This window comes from Amborella trichopoda, chromosome 11, assembly GCF_054954075.1.
Source record: "Amborella trichopoda isolate Santa Cruz 75 chromosome 11, AtrichopodaSantaCruz75HAP2 v2.0, whole genome shotgun sequence".
Lineage (NCBI taxonomy): Eukaryota > Viridiplantae > Streptophyta > Magnoliopsida > Amborellales > Amborellaceae > Amborella > Amborella trichopoda.
Window position 1 is genome coordinate 32,127,411 of NC_142346.1, and position 12,686 is coordinate 32,140,096.

The 12,686-nt window shown below is 39.2% G+C and overlaps 1 long non-coding RNA gene across 1 annotated transcript; it reads right to left on the bottom strand.

Moving 5' to 3' along the window:
- Positions 1–2,699: 2,699 nt before the first annotated feature.
- LOC110008537 (uncharacterized) lies at positions 2,700–12,314 on the bottom strand. The gene is made up of 2 exons (XR_002283495.2): positions 12,117–12,314; positions 2,700–2,967 (listed from the first exon to the last, which is right to left on the bottom strand). It is a non-coding gene; the product is annotated as an uncharacterized LOC110008537 (long non-coding RNA).
- Positions 12,315–12,686: the final 372 nt, after the last annotated feature.

Here is a 12,686-nt window from a genome sequence, read left to right on the forward strand (position 1 = left end):
TACTTTTTGTGTGTGTGTGTGAGAGAGCAATCAGGGGCACCTAAGGCATGGTATATGCAATGTCAAGAATCTGTGTTCGAGCTCAAAAAGTAAAAAAACAAGGGTGCAGTTGGCATACGGATGCATCCGTAGCTATAGAGGTAAGGTGCACCTTCAAATTTTATCATGATATATAATTTTGATATAAAATGTTCTTAGAACTATTTTAAAATCTATTTTTATATCTAATTATAAAACTTTAAATTTAAATATGGTTAAAATCAAGTATATCTATAAACATATGAAAATCTTGAAAATGGACGGTTAGATAATATGTTGTAAAATGCACTATTTTTAAGACTTAAAATCTTTTTATTTTTTATGTTCATACATCTTAATGTCGAGATGATCAATCAAATGGTTTTGCAACGTTAAAACTACCTTTTTCTGATGGATTTTTGAGGTGCATCCATAGTTCTACATTATAAGGTTTCATCCTTACATAAACTTTTTACAAAAAAAATTGTGCATAAAACAAAACTAACTCTCGTTTTGGATTTCTTTCCAAACCATACAGCTGTAGCAGATCTCGCCATATGTCATGATCCTAACTTAAAAAAAAGAATTGGCACTTATCATCCCCATGATTAAGGCTCTTTAAGAAGTATACCGACTAAAATGTCCAATTTTGGATTGAAACTTCAACCCCTTTGAGCGATGCACGCCGCTAATAATACTTCTCTGTGTGAAAACTGCATATTGCTGAATTTGTGATCGGATTGGCCTCATGGATTGGGAAAGCATACAATAGAGCCATGGAATATGTTATAGACCATATTCATGTTTAGTAGGGCTGGCAATGGGCCAGGGAACCCTTAGGGCATGGGCCACAAACTTTGGCCCAGGGGCTGGGCTAGAGCTTAGTGCCTGTGCAGTTCGGCTCGGCCCAGCCCTTGTTTTCTTGTTCTCTTTCGCTTTTTCTTCATTTATTTTTGCCCTGGCTCAGCCTGGTGCTAACAGGGCTAGGGCTGGCCAAGGAGACAAGCCTGGCCCAGCCGGTTGCCACCCTTAATGTTTAGTTGGCCAAATGTAGACGATATTTTCACCCATATTAAAAATTCTTGTCATTCGCACAATGTGTTTCTATCACAATTTTTTTTTGGTATGTAAATCTCTAAATGATGAACTCTATATTTGCATAATAGATTTAGGTAATTGGGATGCCCCTCTGCTATGCTTCCCTGCCAAACCTTTTCACAATTTTTGAAGTGATAGAAATACCAATGCCTTGATTTGCAATTCCTTGCAAAGGTGGCTTTCTTTATTTGCTTGGGGGGATGACATTCAAGAACTAAAATACGGTATTAGAGTTGACTGCCATCCTGACCTTATGAAGGAAAAAGCTTGTCTAATCATGAAGGAAAAAGTTTATACAAGGCATAAAAAACCCACTAAAAAAGGTTTATTCGGATGCTCCCAATTGATCATCTCGACATTGAGATATATAGAAAAAAAGAAAAGGTTTTTAAGTGTTAAATATAGTGCATCTTCTAATGTATTATTTGGACCATCTATTTTCAAAATTTTCAAGTATTTATAGATATGCATGTTCTGTACCATTTGTAGGGTTTTAAATTTCATAATTAGGCATAAAAATAGATTTTATTGCCATCATAAATAATTCCGGTACTGAGATTGCATTTTTGGACAAGACTTAGTGGTGCGCCTTACTTTGATTATTTAAGGTTGACACCTTATACAAGTCACGCCCTATCATAAAATATCAAGAGCGCTTGATGCGTCAACGAAGTCATATTGGTACCAAGAGCGCTTGATGCGTCAACTAACTCATGTTTTGAGTGGATAAAATGAATAGGGAAAGCTTTCTATGTTCCCCCTACAACATAGAAGTTTTAGGTTCCCCCTACCATCCAGTTGTCCATTTTTTATCAAGAGAGTCGCTCTTCGTTTGATCTTAGATCCGACGTCTCCAAATATATATTTTTTAGTTTTTTTAATACAATTTTTGGTACATGTCATCTTCTCATTGGGGCGCACCTATAAAAAATATTAACAATAATTTTTCGATAAAAAATAATGACCAAAATACTCCTTAAAACTTTTAGAGGTATTTTGGTCATTTTATTTTATTGAAAATATTTTTTTTATATTTTTCGTTAGTGCGAATTTAATATAGGAATAGACATCCAAATTTTGGTGTCAAAACAGTTTGTAGAAAAAAAATTAAAAATAAAACAGTGAGGGACGTGACATTATGATTGGAGCAATCTTGACCCTCCATTCAAAAATGGACGGTTGGATAAAAAGGAACATAGAACTTCTACGTTGTAGGGGAACATAGAAAGCTTTCCCAAACGAATAATAGTTACACAATGTCCCTCAGCTCTTGGTGCGTCAAGTACCTCATATTTGTACCTGCATGTTTTGCGTGGATAAAATGAATAATATTTACACAATGTCCCTAAGGTTGAACATTTGGTTTCTTTAAAGAGGTCACCGTATTGAATCTGAAAGTGTGTCCCAGACTAACCTCTCTCTCTCTCCCCTCCCTCCCTCTTAGTGGTTTTGTTCCACTCATGACTGAACTCGCTATTGGGCAGGAACAAAAAACAGTCTTTACTACTTGGGTTTTGACAAGACTTGAGCTTAGTCTTGACTAATTGGGTTTTGACAAAGCTTAGCTTACGAAGGAACTGGACTTTGCATTACAATATAGAGATACTCAATTTTAAATCATTCAATTTGGATGTACACCAAGAATGCATTGATTCCCAGCACAAGTTCATCAGGATGCAAATGCAAAATTTGGATATCATATTTAAAATACAGGAGTATTCTACATGTGGGGACGGAATTTACATGCATGCATATCTTCAAGCATGCTTAAAGAGCTTCATGCTGAGCCAGTGAAAGTACACTGCTACCACCAGAATGGCAAGTGTTGAAGGCACCAACAAACAGTAGTACCTAACAGAATTAACCTCATATGAGAAAATAATCAGAATTCCAATTATGTAGAAACAGCAATGTAGCAGTAGTTATTATATACAAACAAATTTTGATAAAGAGTCATAATCATTGGGTAGTCCTATCAATTACCTCAAAACCGAATTGCTAGATACGCTGCTTTCATAAGAGCCAAATTTATATTATGGAAAAGTTTTCTCTACATTTTGCTAGTTTTTCTTTTGTATGGTCTTATCATCATTCTCATATAATGTCAAGCTTCATAAAAAATCACATACGGAACCTCGGATTTCTTTCCAGACCTACATCATTGTGATGATTTCAGCTTGATTTGGTCTTCTATCAATTCCAATTTTTTGGTGTTTAGTGCTTTGTTCCCTACACAGGATACACCAAATGCAGATGCGACCAAGCAAGCATATGATTGGAGAACATTTGAGTTAATTGCTCACAAAAGACGAGTATATAGACTAACTTACCTGCTGGTTTATTTATTTATTTTAGAATGGATCTGACTCCATAATAGCTAGGGGGCTATAGTTTCTTCCTACTTGCGCAAACCAAATGCAAAATGTCTTATTCTGTCCTTAGGTTGGCTGTGCATTATTTATGGAACGCTCAATTAGTACAGGAAATGATATGGAGTGGATGACTTAGGAGCTGAACTACCCTCTTCGGCAATTTCGTGCCAAAGCTTGTACATACATGGTGTGAAAATAAGAAACCGTGTTTTTATAACAAATCTCATACTTTTTTTTTGAGTGTGTTAACATTGTATTTAAAGAGGGTAGAATTACAGAGGCTATAATATTAAAAGGCAACCCACAAACGGGTACCCTGTACAGAAAAGGAATGAACTGACAATCCTATACAGTAGAAAAGATTAGCATAGACAGAATGTAAAGATGGGAAGACGCATGCTCAAATAAGTGCTACGTCACTTCCCTACGTTGAATCAAGTTTATAGCCAATTGGAAAGCCCCTTAGCCAAGGTGTCAGCCTCGGAATTGGCCTCTCTCCAAATGTGGCACCACAGTATTGGAGTTGAGGTACTGAGTTGTTGTGTCGCGTCAAAAGCATCACCCACTCCAAGGCCACAATGAACTGTCCAAGGATCAAGCCAACACATTCTTGGAATCACCTTCAACTACTAGAGTATGGCCCAAGATGATAAAAAATTCTGAGGCCCTCCTGAAGTGCTTGGGCTTCTGCGGCTGGAGAATCCGAAAAACCAATAGGAAAGGAGAAGGAACTCAGGATGACTCCTTCATTGTCTCAAAATAAACCTCCAATGCCTGCTGGCCCTGGGTTACCCAGGGAGCATCCATCAAACTTTAGCTTGATCTGGCCAGGATCAAGGGGTCCACAAAGAAGCATGAGGTATTCTAAAAGATTCAGCAAGGAGGGCCAATTGAGTTGGACTTCTGAGAGGGACAAGTAGCTGAATTGTTTATTGTGAGTTGCCCAAAATCTAACCAAGGATTTGACGACCTCGATCAAGACCGACGGGTTGGACCATTGGCTGCAGAAGATTCTGCTGTTCCTTTCCTGTCAGATGACCGAGAGGGTTGCTGCCACAGAGGCTCTCCATAAAGTGATGCCTGCCTTAGACCATGGAGGGGAGAAGTGAGCTCTAAAGAGATGGGGGACAGTAGGAGGGGTCACCCATTGCCAATGGGACTGTTGAATGAGATCAGTCCAAAGGGAGGATGCCACATTGCAATGGATGAAGATGTGGCCATTGGTCTCCTCTTCCTCCAAGCACATGCTACATCTGTTAGGGATCTGCATCCTTCTCCTCTGAAGGAGGTCGACTGTGAGTGCTCTTGGACCAGGCTCTAACAGAAACAGACAGACCACCATTGGGGGTTTGGGGTTGGGAAAGGGATCTAAAAGGATATGACCGAGAAGACTCCTGAAGGAGTCGGGGTCAAAACTAGTTTATCAGCGCACCGAAGAGGGAGAAAGAGAGAATGTAAGGTCAAGGAGAGGCTGAGGAACTGCTGCAATTCATGGTCCATCAAAGCCCTTCTAAAGTTGGGATTCCAGTTTCGACAATGTCCCGAGACTTCCATATGGAATTCAACTGAGGCTTGTGCTTTCGTAGCGAGCCGAAACAAACTGGGATATTGGACCTTTAGAGGTTCGTGGCCCACCCATGGGTCTAACCAAAAGAGGGTCCTGTTACCACTGAGGGGGCGCATTCTGATATTGGATTTGAATTGAGTGTACGGGTGAAGGATTGATTTCCAGGCCCCTGACGAGTTACTGTGGGCACTGCGCTCAGGGACTCAGGATGGGTCCAAAGCACGGTGTTTGGAGTTGATGACATCCTGCCATAGATGGTTGGTTTGGGTGGCCAGCCTCGACCACCATTTATCGAGAAGGGCAAGGTTGTTAAGCTTGAGTCTGCATATCCCAAGACCCCCTTGAGACCAGGAAATGAGGTGGATTTTCTTGTCCCCACTTCTTGACCAAAAGGAAATTTCTCATGAGTTGTTCCAGACGCCGCACCACAGAGTGCACTTAGACTTATGTTGTGCAGTAGTATATCGGAATATTTGAGAAGGTGGCCTTCATGAGAGAACTGCGCCTAACCAATGAAAGGAATCTGCCCTTCCAGCTCGCGAATCTACAATCAAAATCTATTATGTGACTCCAAAGGTTGAGCTTAGGTTTACCAAGACAAAGAGGTAATCCCAAGTAAGAGAAGGGGAGTTCTTTGGCAGTGTACCCCCACTGGGATGAGATAGTATTAACTAGGGATGAATTTACTGCCACCCTTGACATTTTGGTCTCGCCGGAGGCCATTTCGAAGCATTTCAAGAAGATGAGAAGGTGGCTCAGCTGCTGAGAGTAGGCGTCGCAAAAGACCAGCATGTCGTCGGCATATTGCAGATGGCTGATGACGGGGCTTAGGCGACCCACCATGAAGCCTTTAAGAAGCTCAGCTTGGTACATCTGCGAGATAGATCTCCTGAACACCTCACCCACAATAGAAAATAAGAAGGGAGAGGGGGGGTCTCCTTGGCGGAGTCCCTGAGACGAAGGGAAGAATCCCTTTGGGGAGCCATTTATTAGAATAGAGAAAAAAGGACTGAACACACAACCTTTAATCCAAAGATGCTATCGATCCCCGAAGCCCATGCATGATAGAGCCTTGTCGAGGAAACCCAATTGATATGATCGTAGGCTTTCTCCCAATCCACCTTTACAACGATCCCAGAGATGTTAGAGACGTGTCTAGAGTGGATGACCTCGTGTGCTACCCAAAGTAGCATCAAGGATCTGTCTCTCCTCGACAAATCCACCCTTGGTGGGGGAAATGACCTATCCAAGGACCACTCGAAATCTGGAAGTGAGCACTTTGGAAAGGACCTTGTAGGAACTATTAATGAGGCTAATAGGCCTAAAATCTTTGAGTTCCTCTGCCCCTTCGATTTTTGGGATCGACACGATAAAAGTCACGTTCATAGCCTTATGGCTTTACCCCTCTAGTATGAAACTCTAGGAAGAAGGCCATGATATCAGATTTAACGGCCAAAATGTTTTGAATAGGGCAATTGGGAAGCCATCAGGCCCTGAGGCCCAGTCCTGGCCAAGATCAGAAATCGCCTTGAGGATTTCTACTTCATCGGAAGAGCATTCGAGCCGTGCAGGTGAGTGAAGAGGGATGGTTAGGAAAGATAGGTCTGCCATCGTAGGCTTGGGTCCAGTGGGGACCTTGAATAGGTTTTGGAAAAATTCGATCATGGTTCCTTCTATTTAAGGGGGTTGATCTAGGATTTGATTGCCCACTTTAAGCTGGGTTACAGTAGTGACTCACCTTCGGCAGTTGGCAATTTTATGAAAAAACACAGTATTCTGGCCTCTGTGTTTCAACCATTTGACACGGGACTGCTGAGCCCAAAAGATTTCCTCTTTCTGAAGGAGATTCTGGAAATCTAATTTTGCTTGAGATAGTGTTGCCCTTTCCATGGGGAGGAGGCTATGAAGATCTGCAGTGGAGTCCCATTGCTGAATGGTGAGAAGAATTGCCTCTTTTTGGGAGTGGAAGTTGCCTTGCAGTCAGGAGCTCCAGGTTCTCAGGGCCCCTTTGAGGAGTTGAAGTTTTCTTTGCAGTCGAAAACCTGCCCAGCCCTGGACTTGGTTGGAGAAGGAGGCCCACCATTGTTGAATGAGATTAGGGAGGTCACGCTCCTCCAGCCAGGCCAATTTGAATCTGACATGTTTTGAGGCCCAAGAAACAGGGGAGTTGTCTAGTAAAATGGGGCAATAATCGGATGTGGGCTTTGAGAGGGCTAAGGAGTGTGAGCCAGGTAAATTGAATCCCATTCCAAAGAGATGAGGTACCTATCCAATTTGGAAAGGGTAGGGTTTAAGGAATAACCTGACCAGGTGAAGAAGGCCCTTTGAAGAGGGATATCCATGAGGTTTAGGCGAGACAGGAAGTCAAAGAAGTCCAACATATCTTTGGAAATGGAGGAGTTTGAATTCCTTTCGAGGACCAATGAGTAATGTTGAAATCCCCACCTATACACCAGGAGCAGGGTGGAGTTCTGCCTATGCTTTCCAATTCATTCCAGAAGTCTGGCCTAAGAATGGAGGAGTTTGGACAATAAACTGCAGTGTAATTCCAGGGGAAGTTATCGGTAATGCGCCTAAGAGATATCCAAACCGAAAAGGACCCTATGGATGAGGATGAGAGGTTCATACTTGTAAAATTGAGAGTTCAAAAACTACATACATCATTTTTTTATGGAGGTGGCCAAAGTGCCATTGAAGGGTTGAACAAAAAAATACAAAAATGGTGTCCACTCGACCCATCACATCTAGGTTTATTTTGAATTTCATTCTTTCCTACGTGCACAAATCAACACATGGAGGTGCGAATCGTTAGTTGCAACATGGAATTATCATTTTAATTTTTTTTATATAAATCCAAATAACATGAAATTTGGAGCATCAACTCTTCTCATCGAGGCGAATCTAATAAAAATATTAATAAAATAATTTGTATAAAATAAATTGACCAAAATACCCCTGAAACTTTTCAGGGGTATTTTGATCAATTTATTTTATGCGAATTATTTTTTTGATATTTTTATTAGATTCCACTATTTTTGAAGAATAGACGCTCCAAATTTCAAGTGATTTGGATTTGTAGAAAAAAATTAAAATTCAGTTACGAAATACAACTATGATCATTAGATCAGCCCAGATTCAATTTGGGCTGTTGGGCTTACACTGTTCCATCAGCCCATGGGCTGACAACAGCTTTTTTCATATATATATATATATATATATGTTATGTTAGGGTTCTCACACTATAGAGCATTTTATAATTGTATGCAACAGATTTTGGACACTTATATACCCTTGTTTTGTACCCTTTTAAACTTTGTTGGGAGATGTAGTTTCAGTGTGAGGAATCTTATGATAACTTGAAAATTTGTATTCAACCCTAATAATAAAATTGAAAATTTTGAAAATGGTACACATTGAGCAGAGCCATAAACACTTGAAAATATGGAAAATATACTGTCACGATAATTTGTTACAAGATGCACCAGTTTTTTAACTTGAAAAGTTTTTTTTTTTTTCTTTATATCCATACATCTCAAAGTCGAGATGATCAATTAGAAGTTTTTCCAACTTTAAAACACCTTTTTTTTGCTGGATTTTTGAGGTGCAGCTTACTTTTTTTTGGGTAAGTAAATAAAGGATAAGTCAGTGAGGATTTGGGCCTCTACCCTTTGGTGAGAATGGAGTCAAATACTTCATCATAGGACTCGTTGGTACTACCACCAAGGCCACAGCCCATTCTCGGTGCACCTTAATTCTACAGTATAAACAAATAAACTTTTTCCACGTATGCAAACACGCACACACATACATATACACATATCTATAGGGTCAAAGAGCCAAAATAAATAAATTCATGTTACGAAAAAATATATCCCATTGAGACATCTCCAGTAAGATCTCCTAAGTGACTTTTTTATGGACATTTGTCGTTTTGACATACATTCATTCTCAAAGTCATATTATTTTTGGTTTTAGCCAAGTGATTGGGCAGATCATGCATTTGGGATGCTATTCATCGAAGTATACTCACTGTATCACTCTAAGAGATAGCTGGTTCTCGTTTCGTAGGGAACTGTTTCTTTGTCTTTACATTTTTCTGATTCGTACTCAAACACATCATTTGCAAATAACCATGTTATTGACTTCAAATTTTGTATTAGCACAGCAAAATCCCAATCAATTATGCATTACTTGGTGTTTCAATAACAATAAATATCGAAGGTGCAAAAGATGAACAAACCAAGGTAACCTGAACAAAAAGATTGACATGTTGGTAAGGACCAAGCAGCAAGTGTTCGTACACCTAGAAACTCAAGTGATCCAAAGAGAGACAATTCGTGAATAGGTTGGCTACTCTCTATTGTAATATTCAGCATATACATTACATCAGTCAAGTAAATCCTACATAAAGTGGCTATCCAAAACACATGGTTCGAATGTAGTCACACTGAAGCCATCATATGAATATGAAGTTCCCAAAGTAGAACAATTGGATATTCTACAGAGCCTCTATATTTAGAACTCTCTTGCTTTGTTGTTTCCCACAAAATAAATACAAAAAGTACACAAATCGATGGTAGAAAATAATTATCTAGACAGTAGACCAATCCGAGTTTGTAAAGATGTAACCTGAAGAGTAGTGTTGGAGAAGAGGAGGCCCTTAAGGAGTGCAAATTGAATGTACTGTACATCAAAATGAACAGTTTGAAGATGTGGTTCTTAGGGGTAAAAGACAATGAGGAGAGAAGCTGGAGGGAAAGATGAATATTATCCAATGATTGAAAGGACCAACATGACAAACCCAGAGGAGCAGGATTTGTTTCCGTTACTGAGAGAGGTTAGGTCCCTAACTTGATGGACTAATTCCCTTATATACCATGAAGTACATCAGGTAAGATGAAAAAGATCTAACACAGAAAACAATAGTAATAATACAAAATCCCTAACTGGGAAGAAAACATCATTTGATAACAGGATCCAAATTTTATTGATTCAATGGCAGCTTCTGCATAGAAACATTGGTCATGAAGAGCATGGGCCCAATTCTCTCCAGGACTTTGTTACATATAATATCAAACTGAGCCACTCTTGAAGGTTTAAACTGTGCCATCATTGAGCATCACTAGAGAAATTGGTTTTGGTAAGTAAATAAATCTCATGCCTGTATTAAAAAATCTTAACAGGCACATTAGTTGCTGATTGCTGAGAAACCAAGAAGTCTATTTTTTCTTTTTCTTTTTACCTGATAGCTGATGTTCAAGTACTAGGAACAGATTATTGGACAATGAACTGGCTGTGTATAGCACTGTGGTACAATATGGTGCCAATGTTGGATACGGTGATCTCCAAAAATCAATGCCCAAGATTATCGTAACAAGTCTTCTTACTCTATGGGAAAACAAGATTTTGTTGATTTGAAAAATCACCATGCTATGAGTCTAAGAGGAGTTTCCAATTTCTATGGGACGTGTTTCTTTGGGTTTAGGAAAAATCATGTAGGGGGTTAAAACCTTATATAAGGAATGAGAAGATCAAGAATAGGTGTGCTCTTGATGGGTCACCCCTAATACGAACAGTCTGCTTGCTCTTGAAAGAGAGATGCACTTAGATAAAAGACTGTCAATAAGAGAAGTGAGCTTCCTAGAAAGAGAAACAGTAAAGCAGTGAGAGTGCTCCCATAAAGATTTGAGTGATACCCCCTTTTAGTTAAGAGACAATCTTTGTTGGTCTCGAGGTTATTGTCCAGGAAATTGATTTAGTAGTTGAAGAGAGATGGGCGATCCACCGAAGACGTTGGTTGAAAGAGCTAGTCTAAAAAGGTTACTTAACCATGTTTTGTCAAGGGTTAGAGAGGTAACTCTCATTGGTATGGTGGATTTGATTTTGTGATGGCCGTTAATGTAGCCCCTTGGGGATAAAACGATACAAATCTTTGTATTCTTGATTTGTGTGTGTATCTATGCTTCCCCATGCTCTTATTATGATTTGTACGTGCCTATTTTGTTTCTAGCCTGCGAAGTATACAATCTTGGTGGAATCCGATACTAGGTGTTCCTATTTTCGTATAGGAGCTTGGTTGAAACCTAACAACAAAAAGTTGATAACGCAGATGTCAGAACATCTAGTCATGATTAAGAAAAACAAGCATTTATACCTGTCGATAAGCCTGCAAAAATTAGAAGAATGAAACAAACAGAAGTATAAAATTAGAAGAACGGAATAAACAGAAGGATAAGTATTGAAGTGCAATAGTTCCTGAAGCGAACAAACAATACATGCTCGCCTCTGAAGGCTTAAGCCCACATCACCACCTGCATCTCTACTCTACCAAAAATTTCATCATATTATTATAAGTTGAAGTGAGTTTAAGGCTGGGTTTAGGAGAGCCTGCCATTGACGTCACCAAATGCACCGTAACCGGTCAATTCCTAGCCTACGACTGGGGCCATTTACATGTTAACCATATTTTCAAGCATGTGTCCAATCTTAGCAATGACCTGCTCTATTAGAGTCATTGGGCTGCTTTTTCATAGAAGAGCTAGAGCATGAAACAAAAGGTCTGTGGCACGATCAATGGAGGCCTAAAACTGAGTAGAATGATAAAGAAATCCAGATTAAGTCTTGTGTTTCCTGTTCCTGTAAAATTTCATGGCTTTCCACAGATGCAGGCAATTTCAGTTGGTAAGTCTCAATGAATTTATCTCTTCATTTGAATTTTCAATCTGAATTTAGACAATAAGAAACTCACTACTCCGAATTACATTCAGCATTTGTAGTTGTTAACCAAAGTAAATTCAATCCAGGAAGTTAAAACCAGATCACAATCAAAGTTCCTTAATCAGAATATCTTTTCAATCTAGGAACATATCATATGTTCAATGAGCATTATCAAAGTTCCTTAATCAGAATATCTTTTCAATCTAGGAACATATCATATGTTCAATGAGCATAGAATTAATAAATGAGCTTGGACTTGCACAAGAAAAGACCATTGGGAGCCCTCAGTGCAATAGTACAAAATAGGAAGTCCAAACTCCAAACAATGGATGTATCCAGAATACCTGTCCGTTTGGATGGCAGATATAAATTGGTTTGCAGGAGGTGGATGTAGCTTGGACAAGATAGCTGTGTAGAAAAAGCCCAAAAATGAAACACAACCAACTATGAGTAGGGTTGCTCCCAAACATGCCGCATTCTGAACAGGCTGAGATGAGGCTGGTGAGTCACCCATTCTACCTTTGAATCCAAGGAACAATGGTGGTGAAGTCCCACGTAGTAACTAATAATTAAGTAAGGCGTGTACTATGCTTCCTCGGGAGCATACCATACATTTGCTCTTTCGGGCAAAAAGGAATTCTTTTTTTTTTCAATTTCAGGATCCATCTGATTATAACTAGATAATTATTTTCAGAAAAAAAAATTTGGATCCTAAGTTTTTGATGATCTAGGTCAATTTCTTCCAAAAATTAGATGGTTTAATCTTGAGATGTCATTTTTTTAGGTACACAGTGAGTTAATTTTAATTTTATTTTCCTTTTGAGGTTGGTTGCGAGAGATCACGTCCCCAAATTTTTTAATCTAAAAGATATTGCTAGTGTAAGTTTTGTCTAAGGAAGTATACGGATACTATG